Source organism: Mesoplodon mirus (assembly GCF_964341445.2).
Source record: "Mesoplodon mirus genome assembly, chromosome: 5".
NCBI classification, from domain to species: domain Eukaryota; kingdom Metazoa; phylum Chordata; class Mammalia; order Artiodactyla; family Ziphiidae; genus Mesoplodon; species Mesoplodon mirus.
The window spans coordinates 15,188,603-15,206,743 of NC_138980.1; positions in this window are offsets into that span (position 1 = coordinate 15,188,603).

Genomic DNA, 18,141 nt, shown 5'->3' on the forward strand with positions numbered 1-18,141 from the left:
TTGCTTGCAGCCAACATCCCTGAAAAATCCATACCCTGAAGCTCAGCCCTCACTTTCACTCTGAGGTCTACCCTGATGAGAATTCTTATTCATGCTATAGCTTCTCATGTAAACCAACTTCCCCACCACAGCCTCCCATCCTTCTTGCTCCCTCACTCCCTGGGTCTCACCACACTTGTTTCACACCATCTCCCTGTGGCCACTTTTCCTCTCCTGCCCATATGTAGAGGACCCCTGCCCCTGTCTGTGTCTCAAATGGGACTGATTCCAGAGATGAGTACATGACCCAGACCTGGCCAATCAGAGAAGTACATTCTCCTGGACAAGGTCACTGGTTCAGGAATGGGCCCATGACCTGGGCTGATCGACTGTGAGTATATCTTGTATGACATTTGCTGGAACTCTTAGGAAAGTGCAGCTCCGCTTCAGCTAGAGTTGCTGAACTAGTTGGTTGCAGACCTGGAGCTTCAGCAGGCAAAGGTGGACACTGCAAGGGAAGAGACTACCGAAAAGTGAAGCCAACATAAGAGAGCAGAATTGAGAGAAAAAGACAGTGTCTTGATGACATTGTTTACACCCCTGGATCTAGCCATGCCTGAAACTGTCACAGCCCTGGACTTGCTGGATACATGAACCAATCTACTCAAGCCAGCTCAAGTTGGGATTTGGTCAATTATAGTGGAAAGAAAGCTGATTAATACACCACCTTAAACCCCATGACTGTTCACTTGGACCAGTCTTACCAATTCCCTCAGCTCCCTTGTCCTCCCTTGTCCTATTGCTCCCATCTAGCAAAACCCAAATCCTAGGTAAATCTCACTATTGACCTTCCTTGTTCCAGCTCTCAGGCTACAGAGAGGTGCTGGGAAAGACCACATCAGACACACTGGAGTCACTTCAACTTCATGGTCTCCAAACCCAACCCATATCTCGATAGTGACTTAAAATACTGCTGGGGGCCCTTGGTGAGCTCCTTCACTCCTGGACCAATGCAGCTGTCCCAGACGTTCAACTCCTCTTTCAAATCCCCTGTCTCAACAGTTTCCTCCTGCTCTTGACAAATGTTCTTGCCTATGTTAATTAGCTCATTTGTGGTGATCATTTCACAATGTAGACACACATCAAAACATTAAGTTGCATACCTTAAATATATAGACTTTTTTATTTTTCAGGTGTACATCTATAAAGCTAAAAAAAATGGCCACCCTCAACATTCTGCCCTTTCTGTCCACACACCCACACACCAGCCTCACAAAACTGGTTAGGATAGGCACACCTATCCAAGTGGGCTGCCTCTTGTCCAAATCTGACTCTTCATCCCTTCTCTCTTGGCTTTGGGATCAGACACACCTGAGTTCAACCCCAGCTCTGCCACAAAACTAGCCACACACGGCCGTGGTCACTGGCTCACTGTCGTCAGGCCCTCCTGGGCTTTGTGGCACCACAGAGAACAGTGCATGTCCTCAGAATGGTCATGCTCGCATAATTGCAATGTGATGACTCACGGTGGTGTCACTTCACTATTATATGAGTTGTAGGTCATGCAGCAATACGGTCCTGCTGGTCTGGGAGCCAATGACTCCTGTAATTCAATTTTTATAACTATACAAAGTATGTGTGTTGGAGTTCCTAGAGGATGGGGCTGGGAACAGGGTTGGGGACAAGAGGCCTGAAAGGCATCCCCTCCAGGCTTCCCATCACCTGGCGTGATCCCACCCTGGATAGACAGAAAACCATCCCTGCCATTACCCAAGGGCATCTCTTGAAAAGAAATTGGAGGAAACCTAAGAAGACGCATGGCCTGAACCCCGTAACTTTACATCCCCTGGTGTCTTTCACTATGACCAGACCTCTTTGGACTTATGTCATGGGCGATATCATATAGGGTTGTGTGTGTGTGTGTGTGTGTGTGTGTGTGTGTGCCATTTCACCAACCCTCAAGTGCAATATTTCAAGGAAGATTCCACCGTGTGTCTCAGGGAAACCTTTCTGAGTTTGGTGGCCTCGTCTGCAGGATCAGGATGATGGGACCCTCTCCTCTGAGGGTTGCGGGGAAGATGGGAGGAGGGGATGGAGTGTTGCCCTTGGCACGGCGCCTGGTGTGAGGTCAGTACATGATGAATAGTGCCTCATTCCCCACCCACCCAACTGGAATGTGCAGCCTCTTTCATATCATTAATTCCTCTCCTTCCCCCTATAAGCCCATTCCAGTTTCTTGTCTTTTAAATTAAAATAAGGAAAAAAATCTTTCCTCAGCCCACATCCAGCTATAGCGCCATCTCTCTCTCCCCTCTATAAGCAAAAGTTGTGAGAGTTCCTGCCCTGGCAATTTCTACTCCGGCATTTCTCTCGAGGCTCCCTCTCATTTGGTTTTTGACTTAACCTCTACTGCAAGGGCTCTCCTCGGGTTTAGTAAGGACCCGTGGCAAGGCCTCTTTTTGGATGTACCTCGATGGCATAAATACAGAAGAAGCTGCTGGAAGGCAGGGATGTGTTGGAGAAAAAAGCCTCAGTAAGTTCAGGGCTAGGGTGTGGTGAGCAAGATGCCTAGGGCACAAAGCTCCAGGAGGCACTCACTCTCAGGGTTGTGCAATTTTGCACCCCAGGCATCTCACCCACTTCACCCCAGGCCTGGCCCTGCTTCTCAAGATAATCCAAAGTTTAGTTTATTTTCGATCTAAAAGGATACAAAATTCCCACACACAGTAGAAAACTGCAGTCACTAAGAGGAATGAAATGGATGCAGCTACTCCCTCCGGCCATCTGTTGCCATAGAAACACAGGCCCAGGGTTGCCAGAACCTCTAACGTTTCAAGAGAAGTTGGAAATGCAGATTTTTGTGTGGAAAGCTCATGACTTTAAAATGTTGGCATCCAAGTCAAATTAAAAACCAAACATTGTGTGTGTCCCCAAAAATGTATATTAGGCTAGATTCAGCCCTCATGCTGTGGGTCACAGACCTCTGGCTTAAACTGGCTGAAGAGATGATGGTCAGGGTCAGAGAGGTGTAGATGCGTGTTGGGGGTGAAGAGAAACCAGAGAGGTAAGGGCACACAGAGTGAGGAAAGGGATATATCTGGGTCCAGGAAGAGTGAGGGATCAATCCTCCCCCACCTCCAGTGGCAGTGCCCTAGGGGATAGCAGGACCCATGTGTGTGGTGTGACCCTATACACTGGGGTTTCCATTCTCCTTGAAGACTCCATTACCATGTGGACTGGAGGAGAACATATTGGCCCAGGCAATGAGTGTCTCCTTGGCAATTAGCATGAGCTGGGGTGACCAAGGAACCAACATTCCTTCCTAACATAACCCAGGGGTGGGGGAGTCCCTTTAATGACAGAAGCTGAGTGTGCTGCTAAAACATCAGGACAGCACCTTTAGATCCCATTTAAAGCTGGTTGGAAAAAAATAGGAAATGCTTTTTTCTTGCCTATCTGATGTTCACTTCCTCTATGCGTTTAAGTGCACTTTCACATTTTCGTCTACATTTAGCCTTTTAGAGATTTTTTTTTTAAGATTTTTTTCTAACCTAAGAACTGCCATTCCTTATGTCTGCTCTTCTCACCATTATATTCCTGGTGTCTACACAACACCATCCTATAGAAATAGAACACAGCCATGTATAAAATTATAAATTTTCTAATTTATTTAGTAAAAGGAAACATAAAATTAATTTAATAACATATTTTATTAACCCAATATATCAAAATAAATTATTTCAATGGGTAATCAACATAAAAAACTAAAGAGATATTTTGTATTCTCTTATTTGTAAGCCTTCAAAATTCATTGTGTGGTGTATGTACAGTACGTGCATCTTCATGTGGACTTGTGTGTGTTGTACTGTGCTTGAAACATTGTTTGATCAAGGAGTAATGTGTATGTCTGTCTATAGCACTTATTAATATTCCCTGGAACTGAAATTCTGCAGAAAACCCTTTAGGAAATGTTGATCTAACTGTATAATCTTTAGTTAAAAAGAAAAAAAAAGAATGGCCTCCCCAGCCATTTGTGAGAGTATAATTTGTGAGAATTCTTCAGACACACTACCCCTCAAATATCCCTTCTTCCCATAGTCACCAAGGTGGAAATTCTGTAGATAATTGCCTTTTGAGGCTTGATGTCTTCTTCAGGCATTGCCTATGGAAATGAAACTACCCTTGGGAGAGGTTCGATAACATTCATTCATTCAACACGCTTGCCCTGTGCTTTATCTTCAGAGACAGAGAGATGAAGACATTCTCTTCCCCTTCCAGAAGCTCATGGCTTAGTGAGAATGACAAACATGCTGGCCAACGATTATGACACAGTAGGAAAACCTCTGTGAGGAGCACTACAGCTGACTTGAGTCAGGAGGGCTCAGACATGCCTCTCTGATGAGATGGCATCTGAGTAGGACTTTGACAGCTGAATGGGTGGTTTGCAGGTAAAAGGGAGAGGGAGACAGCAAGGCAAAGGGTGTTTTGAAGGAAAAGTCCATCGGAGGTAGGCTTGGCATAGCTGCTGCCAAGCTGCTCTTGATAAGAGACAAGACCCAGGCACACTATGAGACCCTAATTGCTCTCCCTGCATCCACTGTAGGGCCCTCCAGTCCTTTCTGTCACAGCAGCCCAGATCATCTTTCAGTGGGAATACCTGATAAGAATTCTTCAATGGATTCCCAGAGCTTTTAAGATAAGGATCAAAATCCCCAAGGAGACTCGTCCCCAGCCTGCCTCTCATCTCCTGCCTTCCTCTTACTACTTGACTCTCCAGCCTCTGCAGCCTGATCTCTAGTCTCAAGGTTGCCATTCTCCCTCCCACCTCAAGTCCTTTGTCCATGCTGTTCCCTGGAACAGCCTTCCCAGGCCATGCCCACACTCCTTACTTGAGTGTGTTCCTACTCTTCCTTCAGAACTTGGTTCCAAATGCCACTCATCAGGGAAGCTGTCCTACCCTTCAGATGACATCATGTCCCCTCACAGTCCTCTAAACTTTTTTCAGCCATAGCATTTATCATAGGGTATCACTGTATATTTGCTTGTCTGAGTATTTGACTAAAGCCTGCCTCTCCCACTAGTTCCACGAGGTCAGGGAGCACGTCTGACTTGTTCTCTTCACAGTATCCGGTATAGAGTAAGTGTCCAATAAATATTTGTTGCAAATTTTAATGAAATATCAGTGGGAGACCAAGACTTGTCCCAGGGAGGGAGCTTGGCGAGAAAAGAGTACACGCATAGGGAAAATGACATTGTTCAACCAGCAAAGCAGAACCAATAGGAGATTGAGAGATTTATTAGGAGGAATTGGCTTACACAATTGTGGCACCTGGCTATGCAATCTGAAATCCATAGGACAGGCTGTCAGGAGGGCAGACTGGAAACTCTCCAGCATAGATGGGCATTGCTGTCTACAGGTGGAATTTTTTCTTCATCAGAGAAGGCTTGCACTGATTGAATCAGGCTCACCCAGATTCTCTAGGATAATCCCCTTTACTTAAAGCCAACTGATTATGGACTTTAATCACATCTATGAAATACTTTCACAGCAACACCTAGATTAGTGCTTGAATGAATAACTGGAGACTGTAGCCTAGCCAAGCTGACACATCAAAAGACCATCGCAGATATCAAATAAAATCTTTGATTCAGAACTGGGAGGCAACTTAGAGAAAAACTGAAAGATACTGAGCTTCAGAATCAAGCTGATCAGTTCCCCTTCTGCAACTTCTAGCTAAGTGATGCCACTGTGGCAGAGACTATCAGGCTCTTTAGCAAAATGTTTCCTCTTCTTCCTGGGCACATAGCTAGACTACCTTTCCCAGGTTCCCTTGCAGTTAGATTTGGCCATGTGACTGAGTTCTAGCCAATGAAATGTGAGAAAATGTATGTGCCGCTTCTTGAGCTGGTTCATAAACTCTCTCCTGCCCTTCTCCATGCTCTTTTCCCCTTCTCACTGGCTGGGATACAGATGATCTCCAGGATAAATTTGGAATTTACATGTTGATGATGGAAGCACCTCTATTATCCTGGATTTCTGATGGCTGAAGATAAAAGGCTGCCCCACTCACTTTTTTACCCACCCACTACCGTTAAGTGATCAAGAAATAAACATCACAGAGTTTAAGATCATATATGTTTGGTATTGGGTCTATTTGTTACAGCAACAGTGTTACACTAACTAATACACTTTGGACAAGTTATTAATTTTTTTGAGGCTTGTTTTTCTCATCTCAACAAAGGATGGAAGTATGTTCTCATAATGATGTATATTACTGTTGGGGTCTCTTTTAAGACATAACTCCTAGAAAATATTTGCAAATGATGCAACCGACAAGGGATTCATCTGCAAAATATAAAATCACCTCATACAGCTCAATATCATAAAAACAAACAACCCAATCAAAAACTAGACAGAAGATCTAAATAGATATTTCTCCAAATGTCCAAAAGGCACATGAGAAGATGCTGAACATCACTAATTATTAGAGAAATGTAAATCAAAACTATGAGGTATCACCTCACACCAGTCAGAATGGCCATCAGTAAAAAGTCTACAAATAATAAATGCTGGAGAGGGTGTGGAGAAAAAGGAACCCTCCTACACTGTTGGTGGGAATGTAAATTGGTACAGCCAGTGTGGAAAATAGTATTGAAGTTTCTTAAAACACTAAAAATATAGCTACCATATGATCCTGCAATCCCACTCCTGGGCATGTATCCAGAGAAAACCTTAATTCGAAAAGATACATGCACACCAATGTTCACTGCAGCACTATTTACAATAGCCAAGACAAGAAAGCAACCTAAATGTCCATCGACAGATGAATGAATAAAGATGTGCAATACACACACACACACACACACACACACACACAATGGAATACTACTCAGCCATAAAAAAGAATGAAATAATGCCATTTGCAGCAACCTGGATGAACCCAGAGATTATCACACTAAGTAAAGTAAGTCAGACAAAGACATATATCATATAATATCACTTATATGTGGAATCTAAAAAAATGAAACAAATGAACTTATTTGCAAAACAAAAACAGACTCAGAGACATAGAAAACAATCTTATGGTTAGCAAAGGGGAAAGGTGGGGGAGGGATACATTAGGAATTTGGGAGTAACATATACACTACTTATACACTACTATGTATAAAATAGATAAACAAAAAGAACCTATTATATAGCACAGGGAACTATACTCAATAGTTTGTAATTCTATACAGGAAAAGAATCTGAAAAAGAATATATATATATATATATATATATATATATATATATATAGAGAGAGAGAGAGAGAGAGAGAACTGAATCACTCTGCTGTATACCTGAAACTAACACAACATTGTAAATTAACTATACTTCAAAAAAAAAACAGAACTCCTATTAAACAACATAGAGAACCATTTGTCTCTCACATAAGCATCCAGGCATAGGCAATTGGGGGCTGATTCAGGGGCTCCATGGTTACAGGAACCTAGATTCCTTCTCTCTTTTTGCTCTGCTATCCTCAAGGTATTGCTCTGCCCATGGGGTCCCAGATGGCTCACTGTCATACTTGCATGCCAGCTAGCATGTAGAGGGAAAAGGATATTGCCTTTCCTTTTAAGGGCAGGATACTGACATTGCACATATCTCTTCTGCTCACATCCCATTAACCAGAATATGGTCCTATCTAGCTAAAGGAGAAGAGTGGGACATGCTGCCTTTATTCTGGACAACAGTGTGCTCGACTTAAAATCAGGGGTTCTGATCCTATAAGAGAGAAGGGAGAATGGATACTAGGAGTCACCTAGCAGATCTGCACAGATGTAAAGCATTTCGCACAAAGTCTGACCAGCAGTAAAGGCTCAAAAGGTTTTCACTAAACAAGTCACAAGACACCAGGCTGGACAGATGCCTGCCCTGCCTTCTCCATGAGGGTGCTTGCCAGGGCCAGCCTGTGGCCCAATCCCTCATCAAGCCAGGTCCCCATGGTCTGGGTGACAGAGACACAGCCTCACCATGTGCTTCTCTGAGCCCAGATGTCAGCCACATGAAGTCTAATGATCCGCAGCTGGTCCTTGGGCATCTTCGGACTCCCAGAGGCCCAAGCCAGGGAATGATAATAATTATGATAATAATTGCTACCATTTAGTGCTTGCCAGTGGCCTGGGTGCCAAATGGGGCCCTTTACATGAGTACTCATTTGCACACAGATTGTGAGTGGGGAGGTATGTTCTCCACTTTACAAATGAGTCAAGTGAGGCTCAAATAAGCAGACCTGCCTGAGTCCACAGAGCAAAGTAAGTGGCTGAGCCAGAATTTGAACCCAGAGCTTTCTTGCCACTCTCCCCTGTTCTCTAAAACGTCAATAGCGAAGGGCTTGCAGTAAACCCTGGGCAGCTTGTCGCTTGCCTCCCCGGCATCCATTGCCATTATCTCTCAGAAGAGCTCTGGGTTCACTTGTGTGTATGTGATGGGGGAGGACCACACTCCCTCCACCCATGTGGTCTGGGCAGGCTTCCCACCCCCACTGCCCCAGAGTGGAGGATTGGCCCAGGACTAAGCTCATTGGTGTCTGACACCCCAGGCCATGCTGATTGGTTCAGGAGTGGGCTTGTGACCCAAACGAGGGGGCCTCTGACCGGGAAGGTAACACTGAATCAGAGAGCACAGGAGGCTTGGCCCTGCAGCAGCCAACTTGTAAGGCATGAAAAATGAAGGCACTGAGCAGATTCAGGGAGAGACGGGGAGGAGGCATGTCTGGGAGTATCCTCGATTCCTCTCACCGAGCCCTGCCTGAGTTGGAATTACCTGGGCCCAAAGCCACACAGGTAGCAAGTGAAGCAGGTCTGGGGCACTCGCTCACTAACCAGAAGAAACATGGTGGCCATGCCACAGCCCAATAGGGGTGTATTCCCCTCTCCCGTGTCCCTCTCTCCAAGGACCCTGCCCTTTCACCTTTTCTCAAGTTCACCTGGAACCTCCAGGGAAGTCCCAAGGCTTATTCATTTATGGCCAGCATGGCATGGAGCAAATGACTAGAAATTCCTTTAAAACTTCAGAGTAGGCAAAATAAAAACAAAAAGACATAGCAACTCCTACACTGTTTTGGAAGCTCTTGAATGCCCTCCCTAGATGGTACTTAAGTATTTTACCCATAAGATGCTGGAGGCACCATCCTAAGCTGCTGGGCGTGCAGGGAGGGGTGCTGGTTGGTACCCACTGTGGGGTTTCCAACGTGTCAGGGTTTGCTATGCATCCTGCACTCTCCCGGATGCTGGAGAGCTGAGGGTGAGTGAACGCAGAAACGACTCCTTCCCTTAAGGAGCTAACAGTCCAGAGCCTCATGGAAACCACTGGGCCTCCTTCCGTGAATGAGTTCAGAAATTACCAATAGATACTACCTTCGGCAGCCAACCTGAGTCTAGTTTCCTGCATTAGGGCTTTGCAACGGAAGACTTCAGCATTAGCCAGTTATGGACTGATTAAGTGCTTGTGCAGCGTGTGCCTGGGCGTCCAACATGAGGGAGAATAACAAGGGACGTTACCTTTTAGTAAACTGTTGCATAATTGGTATATCAGTCAGGGTCTCAGGAGGAAACAGATGGTGCATTCAAAAGGGTGTTAGAAGAGAGTTCAAGGATGTGGGAGTCAACAAGGGAAGCTGCTTGTTCCCACGGGAAGCCACCCACAGGCAAAGGAGGCAGGGGAAGAAAGGCGGGGCAGCAGAACCCAGGAAGAACCTAGCTGTGGCTTTTCCCCAGCATGACTCTGGCCAGAGTGATGCATCTCCTGGTTCTGCATCTACAGCTCAGTCTTTTCTCCTGGGCTCCAGCCCACCGCAAGCCTGATAGATGTCTCCACCTGCATCTCCTACAGGCAAAGCAAATTCAAACTGTGAAAATCAGAACTCAAAATCTGCTCCACAGGCACATGCAGCATGCATCCAGCAAAGCAGAGGGACCAAAAATGTGAGAAAAAAATAGAAAGCATTTCAATAGATTGCTATTTCCAAGAAAAAGTACCCAAGTATGCAAGATGTTTACACGCATGCCAGAATGACTAGATGGCTATCGGAAAAAGTGAGCCTTGACCCTTACCTCACACCATGCATAAAATACAACTCTCGTAAGAACGAAAAATATTTTAATTTCTGGAAAAAAAAACCAGGAGGAAATCTTTACAAACATGGCGTGAGTAATGATTTCTTCGATGGGACAAAAACCATGAGCCATAAACAAAAAAATTATAAATTGACTTTGTCAAAATTTAAATCTTCTCTCTTCAAAAGACATAGTCAAGAACAATCAAAGGCAAACTACAGATAGGGAGAAGCTATTTTCAAAATAATTACCTGACAAAGGACTTGTATCTAGACTATAAAAGAACTCATACAAATAGATAATAAGGAGACAAATAATCTATTTTTTTTTAATGAGCAAAAGGTTTTGCTTCTCAAAAAGGGTATATGAGTCTCCAATAAGCATATTTAAAGACGTTGGTCATCAGGGAAATACAAATTTAAACCACAATGAGGTAACACTTCATATTCACTGAAATGGCTTAAAAAAAATAAATGTGACCCTACCAGCTGTTGTTAAGGATGTAGAACAACTGAAACACTCATGCACAATTGATGGAAAAATAGAATGGTACAACCACTTTGGAAAAGAGTTTGGCAGCTTCTTTAAAAAGTTAAAAAGTTAAATATATACTTACCATATGATCAAGCCATTCCAAGCCAACAGAAATATATGTTCTCAAAAAGGCTTACACAAATGTTCATAAGAGTCTTTTCATAATAGCCCCAAACTGAAGATAACCCAAATATCCATCAACACATGAATGGATAAACAAATTGTGGTATATTCATACAATAGAATACTACCCAGAAATAAACACACTACAGATGGGCAACACGATGAATCTGAGAGGTCTGATGCTGACTCAGAGAAGCCGGACACAAAAGAGTATTTCTGATTGATTCCATTTATGTGACTTCTAAAAAAGGCCAACTCATTTATAGTAACAGATATCAGATCAGTTGTTGCCTGGGGTCGGGGGTGTAGGGACTGAGTGGGCAAAAGCACGAGGAAACTTTCTGTAATTATGGAAAGATTCTCTATCTTGACTGGGGTGTTAGCTACACAAAAAGTGTACAGATGTGACAGAAATCATTGAATTGTGCACTTAAAATACGTTCATTTATTGTATGTAAGTTATAGCTCAATAAATTTGACTTTTGGAAAAAGAGTCTAAGCAGTTATAGGAAAAATCAGAATGCTGTTAGACTTCCTCATAGGGGAGATTTTTTTGAGAAAGTGCTGTCATCTTTTCAGCGCTCAGGATCTCTTGGTCTCAGTCAGGACCTGCTAGAAGTCCTAATTTTTTTCCCAGCCCACAAGACTTCTTCCCCATGGGCTGGCTCTGTGGATGTGTTCCCAATGACTCCCTCTCACCCTGATCACCAATTCGACATGTGTGGGGTTTTTTCAGACCACAAAGCAATTCTCCACACCAGTTGGGTGTGCTACAATTCAACTCAATTCTGACACCATCTACCTGGAGACAGCATCAGATTCCACAGGTTAAGGGCTCAGTCCCACAAGACTGCCCCCCCCCCCACAGACATGCTTCTGTCGTCAATTGCAAGTCCAGGCTGTCACCTGGGTTTCTGACTCACTGGCTATAAATTGGAGGTTCCCACAACCCCCTCCTTGGGTTCAATTAATTTGTTAGAATAGCTCACAGAACTCAGAAAAACATTTACTTACTAGGTAGCCGGTTTATTATAAAAAGATGTAATTCAGTAATAGCCAGATGCAAGAGATGCATAGGGCAAGATATAGGGAAAGGGCATGCAGCTTCCATGCTCTCTGAGCACACCACTCTCCCCAAATCTCCATGTGTTCACCAACCCGGAAGCTCTCCAAACCCTGTCCTTTTGGGGTTTTACGGAGGCTTCATTTCATAGGCACGATTGATAAAATCACTGGCCATTGGTGACTGAACTCCAGCTCCAGCCCCTCTCCCCTCCCCAGAGGTCACAGGAGTGGGACTGAAATTTCCTTCTACTCTAATCACTTGGTGGGTTCTCCTGGTAACCCCATCGTTAGGTGTGGTCCAAAAGTCATCTCATTAAAATAACAAAGGCACTTCTATTGCTCTCATCACTTAGGATATACCAAGGATTTAGGAGCTCTGTGCCAGAAATGGGGGTGAAGACCAAATATATATTTCTTATCATAAATCACGATATCATACTCCTCCCCCACCCTCATATCCCACCCATCACCAGCTTTATCAATTACATAATGTTGATTCCACTTCCTCCACATCTACTTCTCTCCATCCCTGCAGCCACTAAATGAATCCAGGCTCCTTTGAACCCTCCCCACCTCCTGTTTCTTTTGCTCTTCCCAGTCTACAATCCACAGTGCTGGCAACATGACCTGGCCACATTCCTCTTCTGATTCTCCTACCGCTCCTCTGACAGAGACTGTTCTCTCTCTACCCAATACCCATTCTCCTCTTCTCCCTTAGGAAAGGAACTCTGATTTTGGTAGGATTGACCCACCTGGGAAACTACATTTTCAAGCCCTTTTAGATACATGTCTAAGTTTTGGCCAACAGTATAAAGGTGGGAGTCACTGGGTAGGGCTTCCGGGAAAGCACATTCACTGAGGAATTGACTCAGCTGGGAAGCCCTTTTGACCTTCTCCTTCCCAGTTCCTCCTTCTCCCTGACTGGAATGCTAATATGATGGCTGGAGCAGCAGTGGCCATCTAATGACCATGAAGAGATGTTGAGGATGGAAACAGGTACTAAGAATGGTAGAGCTAAAAGATAAAAAAGAGTCTGGGATGTTGACAATATCGTGAACATCAGTTAACTGTGAACTGCCAACTTCTGGATTCTTTCACAAGAGAGAAACATTATCTATCTTGCTTAAACCATGGTTATTCTGTGTCTCTATTACAGAGAAAGCTGAAAGTATTTCCTACTTGTTATAGTATCTTAACTGACCTCTGAATAAAGTCTTGGATTCCTTAACATGGCTTACAAGGCTCTTCGTGCTCTAACCCTCTAAATTTCCATGCATGAACATCAGTGGGCTCATCAAATTACGTGCAAAATAGTGGAGGGGGCTGTGCACGTGTGTGTGTGTGTGTGTGTGTGTGTATTTTTCCCTAGAAAGGGGATCAACAGTTTTCAACAGATTCTCAAAGGGACCTGTGACACCTGACCCACCCCACCCCCAAATGTTTTCAACTTTATTTAACAGCCCCACTTAATATGTATTATAACTATCTTCTTTTCACCTTAGGAAACAGATTCTGAACATTCGGGCACCTTATAAAGTGCTATACTCTGGGCAAATAAAGGGAGAAGGAGTAATGGATGAGTTTGGAGAAAAAGATGCCAGGAAAGAAGCAGAATGTTTTTCATGGATTGGAAGCCAGAACAGAGTGTCTGCATTTGCACTCTGGGCCCAGGATGTGCCGAGCTTTTCCTGAGGCCTGCTGGGTCTCTCCACCAGTATGGTTTTCATTACTGAGGGCAATCCTTTTAATGAGTTGTCTGCCTTCAGTTATGCTTGACTATAATGTTCTCCAGCTGATTTCTCAGTAATTGAGAGGCTCTGGCTTTTGAAGTCATCTTGTCAACCTGGTCTGTTGCTCTGTTCAACTTTGGGGTTACCCCTGAGAGATGCACAGCCCCCATATCTCCAGGGTGCATCAGAACATGTGCTTGGAGTCTTGTTCAGTGGCCCCAGAGGGGCTTAACAAGCCCAGCTATTTCGGTAACCCCTGTCTTTGCTCACTTCCAGGGGAGAGTCAACACAACTTCTGAGCACCTGGTCTGCTAAACGGCTTTTCAAGCCTCACAGACTCCCTTTGAAAGAATCGTCTCAGACTCTTGGGACACCATCATGAAGGATTTTGTGTTGTGGACGTTTTTCTTCCTATGTTTAGCTGTCCAGAATCTGAATCTCTTTCCTGTGTTTGGGGAACTCCTACCACATGAATCTTAGTGAAAGGCAGGGTTCACCTCCTTCACTTTCCCAGCCTCCCTTGCAGGGTAAAGGACCACGGTGCTGCCAGCCAGACCTCCACATTGTCAGATGGGACCTGGTGACTCCACAAAGATGGACAATGGAGAAACCACCGCAGGTGAAGCAGCCAGAGTAACAGAAACTTCTCACTTCTGGCACCAGCCCCTGGTGGCCAGTGCAGGACAGTCAAGGCAATTTGTGACATTTAGAGCTTGGTGGCTATAGCAGAAACAGGACAGGTTCTGTGGCTGGATGGTGGCCAAGGTTCTGGTTGCCCTTTCTTCAAAGCCTAGTCCCCCCCTTGGCGTTGTACATGGGGAAACTGTGGTGCCTGGAGGAGAAAGGCTTACAGAGCACAGACAGCCTGTAGTCTGGGACCGTTGTCCAGGTCTCCCGAGCTCCAGTTCAATGCACCTTCTTGGGGCTATATTCCCTCCTTAAACTTTTAAATCATCCAGGAAATATACTAAAGCCAGTTAAAAGTGTAGGTCCTTCATTCCATGCCCTGAGACTATCTCACTCCATAAAACGGGCACTTACTGGGTACCTAGTAACTGTGCAGGCACCAGGAGAGTGTATTAGCTATTCTGTCACAAGCCATCCTTAAACTTAGTGGCTTAAAACCGCAAGCATTTATTATTGCTTACAAGTCTTCAGGTCAGCCAAGTGGTCCTACTGGTCTTAGCTGGCTTATTGACACGTCTGCAGTTGGCAACGTGTCATCCATGTAGCTCTGCTGAGGTTGGCTGGGATCTCGCCCATGCCTGGGGGTTGGTTGGCTGTAGGATGGCTGTTCTCCATGTGGACTTCAGCCTCTGGCAGCCTAGCCTAGGATGATTCTCATGGTGATGGTCGGGTCCAAGACAGCAAGTGGTGGTCCTCAAGGCCTCCTGAGGCCAAGGCTTGGAAGGGGTGCACCCTCCCTTTTACTGCATCCTATTGGCCAAAGCAAGTCACACAACAGCCCAGCTTCAAGGGGTGGAGAAATAGGCTCAATCTCTTGTGGGAGGAGCTTCAAAGTCACATTGCAAAGGACAGTCTACTACAGACAAGAGACAAGAGACGGAGGTTATTTTATTTATGTGCTATCTATACCTCTACCTCATTGTTCACAGGATTTAAGGTAGCTTATGAAACAAACAAGCAAATAACAATTGCAAATATAAGTAAGGAAACCAAAATCTAGAGGAAGAAAATCATAAGTTCTAGGAGAAAATCAAGACTGAGAAAATAAATAACTCCAAGAACTTCAGGGCTCTCTGCAGCATCCCCTCCTACCATCTCATCCAGCCCTTCACTGGACCCTCCACCTTCCCCTCTGTGCTGTGAGCATCTCAAGTCAGAGGTATAGCTTGCTTGTCCCTTGACTGGTATAGAGACTGGGTGCTTGGTTAAAGTCATTGATCTGCTTGTGGCTTATTCCACTGAGTGTGCCAGCAGCCAAAGTAGGGAGAAGGACACAACTGCCTAATTTTTATTGTGAGAGAGAAAATAATACCCTGCAAAGACTTCCCTTAACACCTACTTATGGAAAAAAGAAATAACTCTCATGTAGGGCTTCATCCAGGTGACCCTAATCACATAGAAGGCCAAGTCTCTATAATAAGCTGTTTCCTGGGCTGCCTCTGGATGAAGGATAAGGCAAAGATTGACAGACACAAGGCAGAGGGGAAACTAACACGATGTGGAAATCAGGTCAGTGGCGTGGCTCTGCAAAGGCACAGAGACCTCTGGTACAAGAAGCCAGGGATGCCCCCCTGCAAGGGGGAGCCACAGCTGCCTTACAGAAGCCTCAGTCTGCCAGGCACTGTACTAGGTACCACAGATCAGCATCTCCTTCTACTATCTACAACAACTCCCTGTGATGGGCATTTCCTCCTTTACGTGAGAGAAAACTGGGACTCAAGTTACGTGACTTGCCCAAGGTCCCATGGCTAGTGAGCAGCCAAAACCTGTCTGATTCGCATTAATTTTTCTTTCCCCTAGGCCACACAGAGAAGCAATCCGCCTCCTCAGGGGCTTCAACTATCATATTAAAAACAGAAAGCTGTGTGGGTCAGGAGAATGAAAACTTATGGTTCCTGTAATTCACATCAGTCCCTGGATTTGGGGGTTTCTGCCTAGTTTTTCAGGCTTCAACTCAGAGGAGATGTTAGCATAGTTACAAACTCCTTCTCTCCTACAATCACTATTATATAATGGTAATAACGTGGATACATTTTATTTGTTTATAACATGCTTCTTCCATTAAGGAATTTGCAAAACAAAAACATATACAGTATATGATACAGAGAACATAAGAACCAAGGAAAAGAAAATTGTTCTGATCACAAGGTGGTATAGAATAATCTGAGATTGAGGTTTAAATCCAGTTCTGGGCTTCCTGGCAGCCAAAGCAAAAAGGAATACAAGATTAGTTATCCACGCGTTTTCAGAAGGGGAGGAGGGCATACCCTTTCCTTGGGTTTCTCCTAACACTGAATTCTAAAAGAAATTTACTTATGAAGGCACCACCGAGTGATACATAGACAAGGTCTTCAGTGATTTTTTTTGATAATAAATACGTTAGTGAATTTCATATGGCTGTCTATGTATGACATTAAGGCTCAACTCAGAAAATAAAGTTCCAAGACAGGAATTCTGATGGGTACTGCTGATAGAAATGGGCTTTTATATGCTGCTAATAAGGTCACACTTAATTGTGTCTTTTGGCATTCAGGCATACTATTGTGGTTCTTATGACAGTTAATGCTCAAAATCATTATTTCACTTTATATCAGTTAGGACCTTTTCAGTTGCAGGTGATAGAAGACCCAGCTCCAAAGTACTTTATCCAAAAAAAAGAAGTTTTGATTCACGTTAGTGAAAAGTCCTGGCTTCAGGCACAGCTAGATCCAGGGGTTCAAATACGGTCAAATAAGGTTGGTTTCTTGACAACTCTCAACACCATGTTGGCTCAGGATTCTTGTGGTGGCAAAATAGTTCCTGCAACTCTGAACCCTTTATCTGATCTGCTTCATGCCCAGGGCGAGAGAGAGCTCCCACAGCAGAGAACTGTGCCAGCAGCCTCAGCAAAAAAAGAAAACATTTTCTTTTCATCATCTCAGGTTTTGTCATGAGTACAGCCTTGGGCCAACGATGGTGGCCAAGAGGAACGTGACACCGGCCTGGCTTAAGTCTCAGTCCCTTAACTTGGCTTAAGTCTCAGTCTCTTAACCTGACCACATACCTTGAGAACCATACAGAAGAAAAGGAAATGGATTATGATGAGAGAAACTGCTGTGGTTCATAACACATGCTTTCTAAGTTCATGGACCTGCTTGCAAGAAAACAGGGCTCAATCTATGAAATCAGATTATTTTCAAAGGCCCAAGAGTTTACTAATTCCTTGCAGAATTTCATTCTTTTTTTAAAAATTCATTTATTTATTTATTCATTTATTTAGTTTTGGCTGCCTTGGGTCTTTGTTGCTACACACAGGCTTTCTCTAGTTGCAGTGAGCAGGGGCTACTCTTCGTTGCGGTGTGCGGGCTTCTCATTGCGGTGGCTTCTCTTGTTGCAGAGCACAGGCTCTATGCGTGCGGGCTTCAGTAGCTGTGGCGCATGGGCTCAGCAGATGTGGCTCATGGGCTCTAGAGCTCAGGCTCAGTAGTTGTGGCACACAGGTTTAGTTGCTCCATGGCATGTGGGATCTTCCTGGACCAGGGATCGAACCTGTGTCCCCTGCACTGGCAGGTGGATTCTTAAACACCTCATTCTTTTTTTAATGACCAATCAAGTTTATGAGTATTAAATTATTGATAGAGAACTCTCTAATCCATTTTCTAGATGGGAAAATTAAGGCTGAGAGAGGGTGACTTGACTAATGGTCACTCTTACCATGCAGTAATTACAATCTCTTATATCTCCCATTTTTTTGGTTCTAAGATACACAGTTTTTTTTTTCACATGTTAGCATCTCTGTAACTGAATTGTGTGGGAGTTATTAAGCTGCCTCCAAATACACTGGTTCTCTCTGCTCTAGGAACAAGGTAGCATGCACTTCTCCTGTTGCAAAGCCCTTGAAGTGCAATGTGCCTGTGTAACTTACTTTGGCCAACAGTGTGGT